Source organism: Phaenicophaeus curvirostris, chromosome 31, assembly GCF_032191515.1.
Source record: "Phaenicophaeus curvirostris isolate KB17595 chromosome 31, BPBGC_Pcur_1.0, whole genome shotgun sequence".
Taxonomy (NCBI): domain Eukaryota; kingdom Metazoa; phylum Chordata; class Aves; order Cuculiformes; family Cuculidae; genus Phaenicophaeus; species Phaenicophaeus curvirostris.
In genome coordinates, this window is record NC_091422.1 from 4,149,586 (window position 1) to 4,160,726 (window position 11,141).

Sequence of the window (11,141 nt, forward strand, 5' to 3'; positions counted from 1 at the left end):
GAAAGAGCTTTCTGGACCAACGGAGCAGCCTCACTGGCCTCTTCCAGAAGGAAACCTACCTCTCAGACTTCTCCGCAGGAAGCTTTAAAGCATTACAAAGTTCACAGCAGAGTTGAATATGTACATAAATACACATTCAGATGTATTCACTAAAGCAAGAATGACTAAAAATAAGCTTACTACACAGTTGAGGCTGCAGTGGTCAGGCTCTGTTCTAAAAAGCAAAAAACCAGTTCCATCTGCAATGCCTTTGATAGTTCACTAATTAATGATCAAAATGCATGTGCTTCAGCATCATTTTATGCTTTTATATGGATATCTTATTCCATTATAATTATCACAGACCATAGAAGTCTATCAGGGCCAATCATTTCTTAATGCAATTAAATTCCCAGGGGAACAATATGAAGTAGTTTATATTGGGGAAATCTAGGAGAGCTTATAACCAAATGGGAGCCTACTAGTCTACTGCAATTATTCCAAACTAGAAAAGTAAAACAAACTGCATGAATTTTTAACAGATTTTCTGGAATACTTGAATTAAAACAATCAGTAGGTGTCAGAAGTTGCAATATGAGCTCATCTTCAGACTCCTCCTACATCCTCTAGCACTCACCTCTTCGGGGAAAGGATTATGCAGCCGCCTTCTCCTCCTGGATGAAATCCCCCACTCTCAGAAGAGCTCTCGGGACTATTCGTCTGCTTCCCAGTCCTGTTAACACAACACCTTTAACTCTTGCTCTTTCACAACGCCATGAGAATTCCTATTAAAACGAGCCTTGAAAACCACTCCTCTACAACACAAATAATTATTAGTTCTTTCACCCAAAGGTATTAACATGAAGATTGGAGCAGAGAAACAATAAGAAGTCTCTAGGGATGGATTCTATCTACATACATCTTACCCTGTTCTTTTAGTCATTTTTAGAATACCTCCATCCCGGAGCTGGTAAAACAAATTATTCTCTTTCCCATTCTTTCACTCCCTCTCTGCTGACATCCTGACGGTGATGCTTTTCTTCCTCTGCCCACACAAGAACCTTTCAGGCTTTAGTATGCTCTTTACCCCAAGACCTGCTTAAGAAAAGCGATACACAGCACGCTGATGGGGGCCAGAACGTGATTTATTTCCCATTTCATGGTTTCCCCCGAGGACCCAAGTAATCACTGTGAGAACATCTCGTTGCTGCCACTGTTTTAGTTCCATTTGCTCCCCCTCGTAAGAGCCATGTTTGATTTAACATCTTGCATTTATCCAAGATAATACTGAGGTGTTCTAAAAAATGTTGAATTTTGAGAAATAAATCTTCAGCACATCAATCTACATTGGGCAGCAGTTTGCACAGCTCTTTCCAAACAACACACAGTTCCACTATTCCTTACATCATTTGCTTGTCTAAGCATTTTGTAGTCCCATTGAATAAAGCCCAGTACCTGTTATGACGTACAAGGCTAACTTCATAAAGGAACTTCAAAGACAACTTAGTCCTAAAGAAGATATCTTACCTCTTCTTAACAAACACAGACCTAAGAAAATTGTCTGTAGAAGAAGAAAAGGCAGATTAAGAAAACACCAGCCAGCATTAGCTGAAGTGAATAGCCTCCTTCTCCAGGCACCTACGCCAAGTGCAGAAAGCAGCACACCTCTGCTGGGATATTTTCACCAGGGAAGATTTTATAGCAGGAGTTCAGGAGAGCAGGGGCAGACAGTGGGCACTTGGAGCCAGGAGAGCTTCGCTGCTGTCAGCTGCCAAGCGGGAACAGAGTAGGAGAATCACCAGAGAGGTGGAGCAGAAAAAGGTTGGCTTCAATAGAACTCAGCCTTCTCTGATTGTTCCTATGAATTACAGAAGAGAAATATCATAACAGTAAATCATGACTGGCAGTGAACTATTTTCCTAAGTACACTGAAGAGCACAGAATATAAGAATTTCTTCTTGCATCAATATTCCACGGCAATAGCTTTTCTCCCGAGGCTTAGAGAAATCCTTCCTCCTCTAATCCTGTTTTCCAGTGACAACTTAAGAACTGAAATGGCAACAATTACCCCTTTCTAGTGCTAATTAACAAATTGCAAAGATTTCATGAGTGGCCCCCCCCCGCCCCACAGACCCCCCCTGCCCCATAGATCCCCCCCCCCCAGCCCCACGGATGCCCCCTAAGTGACCGCCCCCCCCCCCTTCTTAGACCTTCAGCCTCCTTCTCACCTTCGTCTTCGCCTTCGATGCCTTCGTCACCTGCTGAGCCAAGATGGCACCCACCGGGGGGCAGGGTGGGTGTGGGGGGGGATCTATGGGGCAGAGGGAGGGATCTATGGGGCAGAGGGAGGGATCTATGGGGCAGAGGGAGTGGTCTATGGGGCAGAGGGAGTGGTCTATGGGGCAGGGAGGGGTCTATGGGGCACAGAGAGGGGTCTATGGGGCACAGAGAGGGGTCTATGGGGCACACCACCCCCTTTCTCCCCCCAGATGCCGACTCCTCCTGAGGTGACGGCCCTGCCCCACGGCGCTGCCCCATAACCAGCCACCCCCCACCCCCCCGCCCAGCCCCATAAGTGTGGGGCGAGCGTCAAGATCTCAAAGCTTCTCCGCGGTCGTGGTCTGTGTGGGGATCTATGGGGCTGGGGAGGGATCTATGGGGCAGAGGGAGGGATCTATGGGGCAGAGAGGGGGGATCTATGGGGCAGGGGGCTCACAGGCCGCCGTCTGCCCCCCAATTAAGAGCCCGGGAGCCACTTGTGGGGCAGAGGCCTTTATTGGGGGGCGCCTTCCTCCTCCTCCTCCTCCTCCTCGTCCTCTTCTGCTTGGGGGCTGCGGTAGCCCCAGAGGCGCACGGTGCCGTCCCACTGTGGGGCAGAGCCAGAGGGCCTGCCCCACACATCCCAGCCCTGCCCCATAGATCCTCCCCCTGCCCCATAGATCCTCCCCCTGCCCCATAGGGACCCATAGAACCCAATAGAACCCAATGGGGACCCATAGAACTCAATAGGGACCCATAGAACCCAATGGGGACCCCAATAGGGACCCATAGAACCCAATGGGGACCCAATAGAACCCAATGGGGACCCAATAGAACCCAATGGGGTCCCATAGAACCCAATGGGGACCCCATAGAGACCCATAGAACCCAATGGGGATCCCAATAGGGACCCATAGAACCCAATGGGGACCCACAGAACCCAATGGGGACCCAATATAACCCAATGGGGACCCATAGAACCCAATGGGGCCCCCATAGAAACCAACAGAACCCAATGGGGACCCACAGAACCCAATGGGGACCCATAGAGACCCCAATAGGGACCCATAGAACCCAACAGAATTCAATGGGGACCCATAGAACCCAATGGGGACCTCATAGAACCCAATGGGGACCTCATAGAACCCAATGGGGACCCATAGAAACCAATGGGGACCCAATAGAAACCAATGGGGACCCAATAGAAACCAATGGGGACCCAATAGAAACCAATGGGGACTCAATAGAACCCAATGGGGACCCATAGAAACCAATGGGGACCCAATAGAAACCAATGGGGACCCAATAGAACCCAATGGGGACCCATAGAAACCAATGGGGACCCAATAGAAACCAATGGGGACCCAATAGAAACCAATGGGGACCAATAGAACCTAATGGGGAACCCATAGAACCCAATGGGGACTCAATGGGGACCCATAGAACCCAATGGGGACCCATAGAACCCAATGGGGACCCCATAGAACCCAATGGGGACCCCATAGAGACCCCAATGGGGACCCATAGAAGCCAATGCGGACCCATAGAGACCCCAATAGGAACCCCATAGAACCCAATGGGGACCCATAGAACCCCATAGAACACAATGGGGACCCAATAAAGACCCATAGAACCCAATGGGGACCCCAATAGGGACCCATAGAAACCAATGGGGACCCATAGAACCCAATGGGGACCCAATAGAACCCAACAGAACCCAATGGGGACCCCATAGAACCCAATGGGGACCCCATAGAACCCAACGGAAAGCACCGGAAGCCGATGGGGCCCCCCGGCTGCCCCATAGCTGCCCCATGGCGCCCCCCCAGGTGCGCACCGAGGCGCTGGCGAGGCGCCAGGGCTGGGGTCCCCAGCAGACGTCGCGCACGCAGCCGCGGTGCCGGCTGAGCCGCCGCAGCACCCGCCCCGTCAGCACGTCGTACACTGCGGGGGGGGGACGGGGGGGGGAACGAGGGGGTCAGGGGGTGCCCTCTGCCCCATAGATCCACCCCCTGGACCCATAGAGACCCACCCGGACCCATAGAGACACGCCCCCCCCACCCCTCCATTTTATGCCTTTGCTGCGCTGCGGTCACGTCCTCTGCCCCATAGATTCCCTCCCTCTGCCCCATAGATCCCTCCTTCTGCCCCACAGACCCCTCTTCTGCCCCATAGATCCCTCCCTCTGACCCATAGATCCAATCTGTGACCCATAGACCCCCCTCTCTGCCCCACAGATCCCTCTCTCTGCCCCATAGAACCCTCCCTGCCCCATAGAACCCTCTGTCTGCCCCATAGACCCCTCCCTGCCCCATAGACCCCTCTCTGTGCCCCATAGATCCCTCTCTCTGCCCCACAGACCCCTCTCTCTGCCCCACAGACCCCTCCCTCTGCCCCACAGACCCCTCCCTCTGCCCCATAGATCCATCCTTGTGCCCCATAGATTCAATCTCTGCCCCATAGACCCTTCTCTCTGCCCCATAGACCCTCTCTCTGCCCCATAGACCCCTCCTTGTGCCCCATAGACCCTCTCTCTGCCCCATAGATCCCTCCCTCTGCCCCACAGACCCCTCCCTCTGCCCCACAGACCCCTCCCTCTGCCCCACAGACCCCTCCCTGCCCCATAGACCCCTCTCTCTGCCCCATAGACCCCTCCCTGCCCCATAGACCCCTCCCTCTGCCCCATAGACCCCTCCCTCTGCCCCATAGACCCCTCTCTCTGCCCCACAGATCCCTCCCTCTGCCCCATAGACCCCTCCCTGCCCCATAGATCCCTCTCTCTGCCCCACAGACCTCTCTGTCTGCCCCACAGACCCTCTCTCTGCCCCATAGACGCCTCTCTCTGCCCCACAGACCCCTCTCTGCCCCACAGACCCCTCTCTCTGCCCCACAGATCCATCCTTGTGCCCCATAGATTCAGTCTCTGCCCCATAGATTCCTCCCTCTGCCCCACAGACCCCTCCCTCTGCCCCATAGATCCCCCCTCAGCCCCTTTTTCCGCGCTTTCCCCTTCCCGCCCACGTCGCTCCCCGATGACGTCAACCCCCCGCGTCGCTCACCGATGACGCCTCCCGAGGCGCACCCCGCCCCCAGCGCGCGCCCCCCGGCGGGCGCCAGGCGGCAGCGCAGCAGCGTGTGCAGCACCACGTGACCCCGGGACGTCTGCAGCGACGGGTCCCCCGGAAGCGCCGCCGCCGTCGCTGGGGGGTGACGTCACCACGTAAAAAAAAAGGGGGCGTGGCCACGCACGCGCGCGCGCCCCCCCCCCCCCCGCGCGCGGCCGCCATGGCAACAAAAAGGGCGGGAAAGGCGAGGCGGGAAATGGAGCGTGAGGAGAAGGGGCGTTAATTAAAGGTAATTAAAGGTAATTAAAGGGGAATGGGGCGGTTGTTGAGGTAATTAAAGGGGTAAATAGGGGGATAGAGGCGGGATATGGGGTAATTAGGGGTGATTAAGGGCGAATTGAGAGGTTATGGGGGTAATTGGGGGGGAAAAGGGGTAATAGAGGTTTAATGAAGGGGTAATTAGTGGAAAAATTAGGGCAATTAAGGGATTAGGAGAGTCATTAAGGGATTAGGGGAGTCATTAAGGGATTAGGGGAGTCATTAAGGGATTAGGGGAGTAATTAAGGGTGATTAAGGGAAAATTCAGAGGTTATGGGGGTAATTGGGGGGAAAAGGGGTAATAGAGGTTTAATGAAGGGGTAATTAGTGGTAAATTGAGAGGTTATTGGGGTAATTAAGGGATTAGGGGAGTCATTAAGGGATTAGGGGAGTCATTAAGGGTAATTAACGGCGGATTAAGGGCGAATTCAGAGGTTATGGGGGTAATTAAGGTGTCATCGGGGTAAATAGGGGTGAATCCCAGTTCCCCCTTTCCCCCTCCCAGTTCATCCCAGTTCCCCCTTTCCCCTCCCCAGTGCCTCCCAATCCCCTCCCAGTGCCTCCCAATCCCCCCTTTCCCCTCCCATTCCTTCCCAGTGCCTCCCAGTCCCCTTCCCAGTGCCTCCCAGTCCCCTTCCCAGTGCCTCCCAGTCCCCTTCCCAGTGCCTCCCAGTCCCCTTCCCAGTGCCTCCCAGTCCCCTTCCCAGTGCCTCCCAGTCCCCCCATTCCCCCTCCCAGTTCATCCCAGTCCCCCTCATTCCCCCCCAGTCCACCCTTTCCCCCTCCCAGTGCCTCCCAATCCCCGCCCAGTGTCTCCCAGTCCCCTCTTTCCCCCTCCCAGTTCATCCCAGTCCCCCCCAATCCCCTCCCAGTCCCCTCCCAGTTCATCCCAGTCCCCCCTTTCCCCCTCCCAGTGCCTCCCAGTCCCCTCCCAGTTCATCCCAGTCCCCCCTTTCCCCCTCCCAGTCCCCTCCCAGTTCATCCCAGTCCCCTCTTTCCCTCTCCCAGTTCATCCCAGTCCCTCCCAGTCCCCCCTTTCCCCCTCCCAGTTCATCCCAATCCCCCCCAATCCCCTCCCAGTGCCTCCCAGTCCCCTCCCAGTTCATCCCAGTCCCCCCTTTCCCCCTCCCGGTGCCTCCCAATCCCCTCCCAGTTCATCCCAGTGCCCCCCAATCCCCTCCCAGTGCCTCCCAATCCCCCCTTTCCCCCTCCCAGTTCATCCCAGTGCCCCCCAATCCCCTCCCAGTGCCTCCCAATCCCTCCCAGTGCTCCCAGTGCGTACGGGGGGGGGCGCCTCCTCCCAGCGATAGTCCCAGCTCTGGGTGGCCACAGCCCTCCTGGCGGCGGCCACGGCCTCGTCCCCCGCCGGGCGCCTCAGGTCCCACAGCTTCGCCGTCTGGTCCTTGGAGTTGGACACCAGGTGCTGCCCGTCGCCCTTGGTGGGGGGGGACACAAACCACTATAAACCAGTACAAACCAGTATAAACCCCCTTCACCCCACCCCCCAGGCCCCAAATCCCAGTCCCGAGCTCCCAGTTGCCTCCCCGAGGCCCCTGAAAACCATCCCACCCCCGCTCCTCCCACCCCAGTTGCCTCCCAGTAGCTCCCAGTTCAGCCCAGTCCCCTCGCTCCCCCTGCCCAGTGCCTCCCAGTCCCTCCATACCCCCTCCCAGTGCCCCCAGTTCCCCTCCCAGTTCATCCCAGCACCCTCCTAGGGCCCCCAGTGTCCCCCTCCCAGTGTGCCCCTCCCAGTGTGCCCCTCCCAGTGTGCCCCTCCCAGTGTGCCCCTCCCAGTGTGCCCCTCCCAGTGTGCCCCTCCCAGTGTGCCCCTCCCAGTGTGCCCCTCCCAGTGTGCCCCTCCCAGTGTGCCCCTCCCAGTGTGCCCCTCCCAGTGTGCCCCTCCCAGTGTGCCCCTCCCAGTGTGCCCCTCCCAGTGTGCCCCTCCCAGTGCCCCTCCCAGTGCCCCTCCCAGTGCCCCTCCCAGTGCCCCTCCCAGTGCCCCTCCCAGTGCCCCTCCCAGTCCCTCTCCCAGTCCCTCTCCCAGTCCCTCTCCCAGTCCCTCTCCCAGTGCCCCTCCCAGTCCCTCCCAGTGCCCCTCCCAGTGCCCCTCCCAGTGCCCCTCCCAGTGCCCCTCCCAGTGCCCCTCCCAGTGCCCCTCCCAGTGCCCCTCCCAGTGCCCCTCCCAGTGCCCCTCCCAGTCCCTCCCAGTCCCTCCCAGTCCCTCCCAGTCCCTCCCAGTGCCCCTCCCAGTGCTCCCAGTGCCCCCATTTCCCCTCCCAATCCTCCTCCCAGTGCCCCCCAATCCTCCTCCCAGTGCCCCCCAATCCCCTCCCAGTGTTACTCCCAGTGCTCCCAGTCCCCCCCAGTGCTCCCCAATCCCCTCCCAGTCCCTCCCAGTGCCCCCCCTCACCGGGCTGTGGATGAAGGTGACCCCCCCACGGTGCCCGGCCAGGCGGCAGACGGGGCGGTGGCCGCGGTGGCCAAGGCTCCGTCGGTCCCAGAGCCGCACCAGCCCGTCGTCCCCCCTGCTCAGCACCAGCTGCCCCCCCGCGTCTGCCAGCGCCACCGCGTTCACGTCTGCCTCGTGCACCTCCACCTGACCCCCCCAGTAAGCACCAGTTCACACCAGTTCACCCCAGTCCCCCATAACTACCTCCCAGTCACCCCCAGTCCCCCTCCCAGTGCTCCCAGTAGCTCCTACAGCATCTCCCAGGCTTCTGAAGACCATCCCGCCGTGGGTTCCTCCTCCCTCTCCCCCTCCCAGTAGCTCCCAGTTGCTCCCAGTTCACCCCAGCGCCCCGTAACTACCTCCCAGTCACCCCCAATCCCCCTCCCAGTGCTCCCAGTAGCTCCTACAGCATCTCCCAAGCTTCTGAAGACCATCCCACCACGGGTTCCTCCTCCCTATCTCCCTCCCAGTAGCTCCCAGTTGCTCCCAGTTCACCCCAGTCCACCCCAGTGCCCCATAACTACCTCCCAGTCCCCCTCCCAGCGCTCCCAGTTCCCCCCCCGGCATCTCCAGACCTTCTGGCCACCATCCCAGTTCCACCATCTCCACATTCTTTGCGTCTTCTCCCCCCCCGAATTCCCAGATTTTGCTTCAAAATTCACCGTTTTCTCCCCGAATTCCCTGATTTTCCCCCCAGTTCCCTGATTTCCCCCCCAAATTCCCCATTTCCCCCCCAAATTCCCCATTTCCCCCCCAAATTCCCCATTTCCCCCCAAATTTCCCATTTCCCCCCAAATTTCCCCATTTCCCCCCCAAATTTCCCCATTTCCCCCCCAAATTTCCCCATTTCCCCCCCAAATTTCCCCATTTTCCCCCAAATTTCCCCATTTTCCCCCAAATTTCCCAATTTCCCCACAAATTTCCCCATTTTCTCCCCAAAATCCCCATTTTCCTCGCAAATTCCCCAATTTTCTCCCCAATTTCCCCATTTTCCCTCCAATTTCCCCATTTTCTCCCCCAGATTTCCCCATTTTCTCCCCCAGATTTCCCCATTTTCTCCCCCAGATTTCCCCATTTTCTCCCCCAGATTTCCCCATTTTCTCCCCCAGATTTCCCCATTTTTCCAAATTCCCCATTTTTCTCCCCAAATCTCCCCATTTCCCCCCAAATTTCCCCATTTCCCCCCAAATTTTCTCCAATTTCATCCCAAATTCCCAAATTTTCCCCCTCAAATATCCCCATTTTCCACCCAAATTCCCCATTTTCCACCCAACTTCCCATTTTCATCCCAAACTCCCCAAATTTCCCCAAATTCCTCAATTTCCCCCCCAAAACTCCCCAAATTTCCCCCCAATTTTGCAATTTTCCCCCTAATTCCCCAAATTTTTCTTGCCAAACCAGAAGGATGGATGCTGACAGGGTTATGGGGGGTCCTGAAAGAGCAAGGTTGTCTTTGAGTTTTTGTTGCGGCGAATGAAGCAAACGGGGGCAGCTTGTATGAAAGTTTTGGAATTCCCACCCCAGAAAGTCCTTAGTTTGTTTTGGCCTGAAGGAGAAACCTCATCCCTTCTCTGGGCAACTTCTTTTCATCTGGCTGTGGAATGGGAATTGTTTTACTCTTGCTATTTTGCACTCTTTGGAAAACGCTTTTGCTTCTCCAGCTGTGTTTCACTTGGGTTCCTCTCTGCTTTCAAGCCTTAAAGTGTCTTGGCAATGGCAGGAAGGGGTATAACCGACTGCAGCCAAATTCCTGATCCAGGTTTAACTTCCAAAGGTGTTCTCGTCTTGGATCTAAACCCATCTAAAATGGGTTTAACGAAACTGGATTTTGTGGGGAGGGGAGAAGGGTGAGGCTGCAGGGTTTGGCTGGTGCAGAAGGAGCCCTCCTGTGCATATCCCCAGCAGCGTGGGGTATTTCTGTGTTTGCTTGCCTCTTCCTTTCTTAAGCCAGGTAGGTTCTGAATTTGGGTACTCAGGAGGCTGTTGGGGGAGCACCGTTTGGATCCTCCATTCTTCCAAAGTGGTCACTTCAGCTTGTGTGCTCTTGGAGTGGAATAAAGTTGAGCTCTGTCAGCTGCGTGCCCTGACCTGGAAATAATCGCTGCAACAGGCAGAAACACAGCAGAGAGCTGAGAGTGCTGCCGAGGGAGGGGCAGCCCAGGAAAGGAACCCTTTCTTGATATTATTTGAGCTCAAAACTGATCATTCTGGCTATCTGTTTTGGGAGAGGGGAAAAGAACCTTTTCGAGTTGAACTTGCTGGTCACTTCAGGCTCCTTTTAACTATTTTTTATTTCCTTTTTCCATGTCGGAATGCTTCTGTTTGGTTTGCATTTTGCCTTTTGAGCTTGTCTTATTGCTTGCCTGGAGAGGGAGTAGAGCTGTGTGCATTTCAGAGCAGGGTGGCTGCACGCTGGGTGCCCGGGCATCACCAGGGATGTGCAGAGAAATGCCCTGGGGAGCCCAGGACCTGGAACACTGGGATTAGCAGGATCAGTGAATGGTGTTTTATGCTGATAGGAAGGTGTTTATCCCAAATTATGCCAATATTGGGAGTTGGAAATATTTTCTTCCTGGCCAAGGCTTCTCTGCCAGCGCTTTTCATTGTATGTGCAATACTGACCATCACTTCTGTGTGGTTGCTTGGGAAGGCTGTGTGTGTGTTTGTTTTAATTCTTAATTTTACTAATAATTTCTCCAGTGGTGAAGGGCTTGGATTGCCACTTGCAAAATGACCCTCACCTTCCAGCCACCCCATTGACGTGTTTCACACTGCAACCTGCTTCTCTGGGTTGCGCAGCTATTTGTCCATGTGGCAATTTTCTCTCCTCCCGCCCCTTCGTCTGGGTTTGAATGGAGCTTAATCCGCCCCGGTGCTCCAGGAGGAAACTCCCCACCCCGTGCCGCAGCTCCTGAGCCCAATCCAGGCTGCGCGGAGCCCTCTGCCTCCGATCAGCATCCCTTTCGAGATGATGCCGCGTGGAGCTGCCGATGCAGCCTCGCAGGAGCCTGTGCCGGCAGCGCGTTGCGCTGCGCTCGATGCCGGGCTCGATTCCTGTTTCTATTCTGGTC

General features: G+C 55.8%; 1 long non-coding RNA gene across 1 annotated transcript in view; it reads right to left on the minus strand.

Moving 5' to 3' along the window:
- LOC138732447 (uncharacterized) overlaps positions 1 to 11,141 on the minus strand; it is a 251,304-nt gene that overhangs the window by 184,546 nt on the left and 55,617 nt on the right. The gene's annotated exons all lie outside the window — the stretch shown is intronic.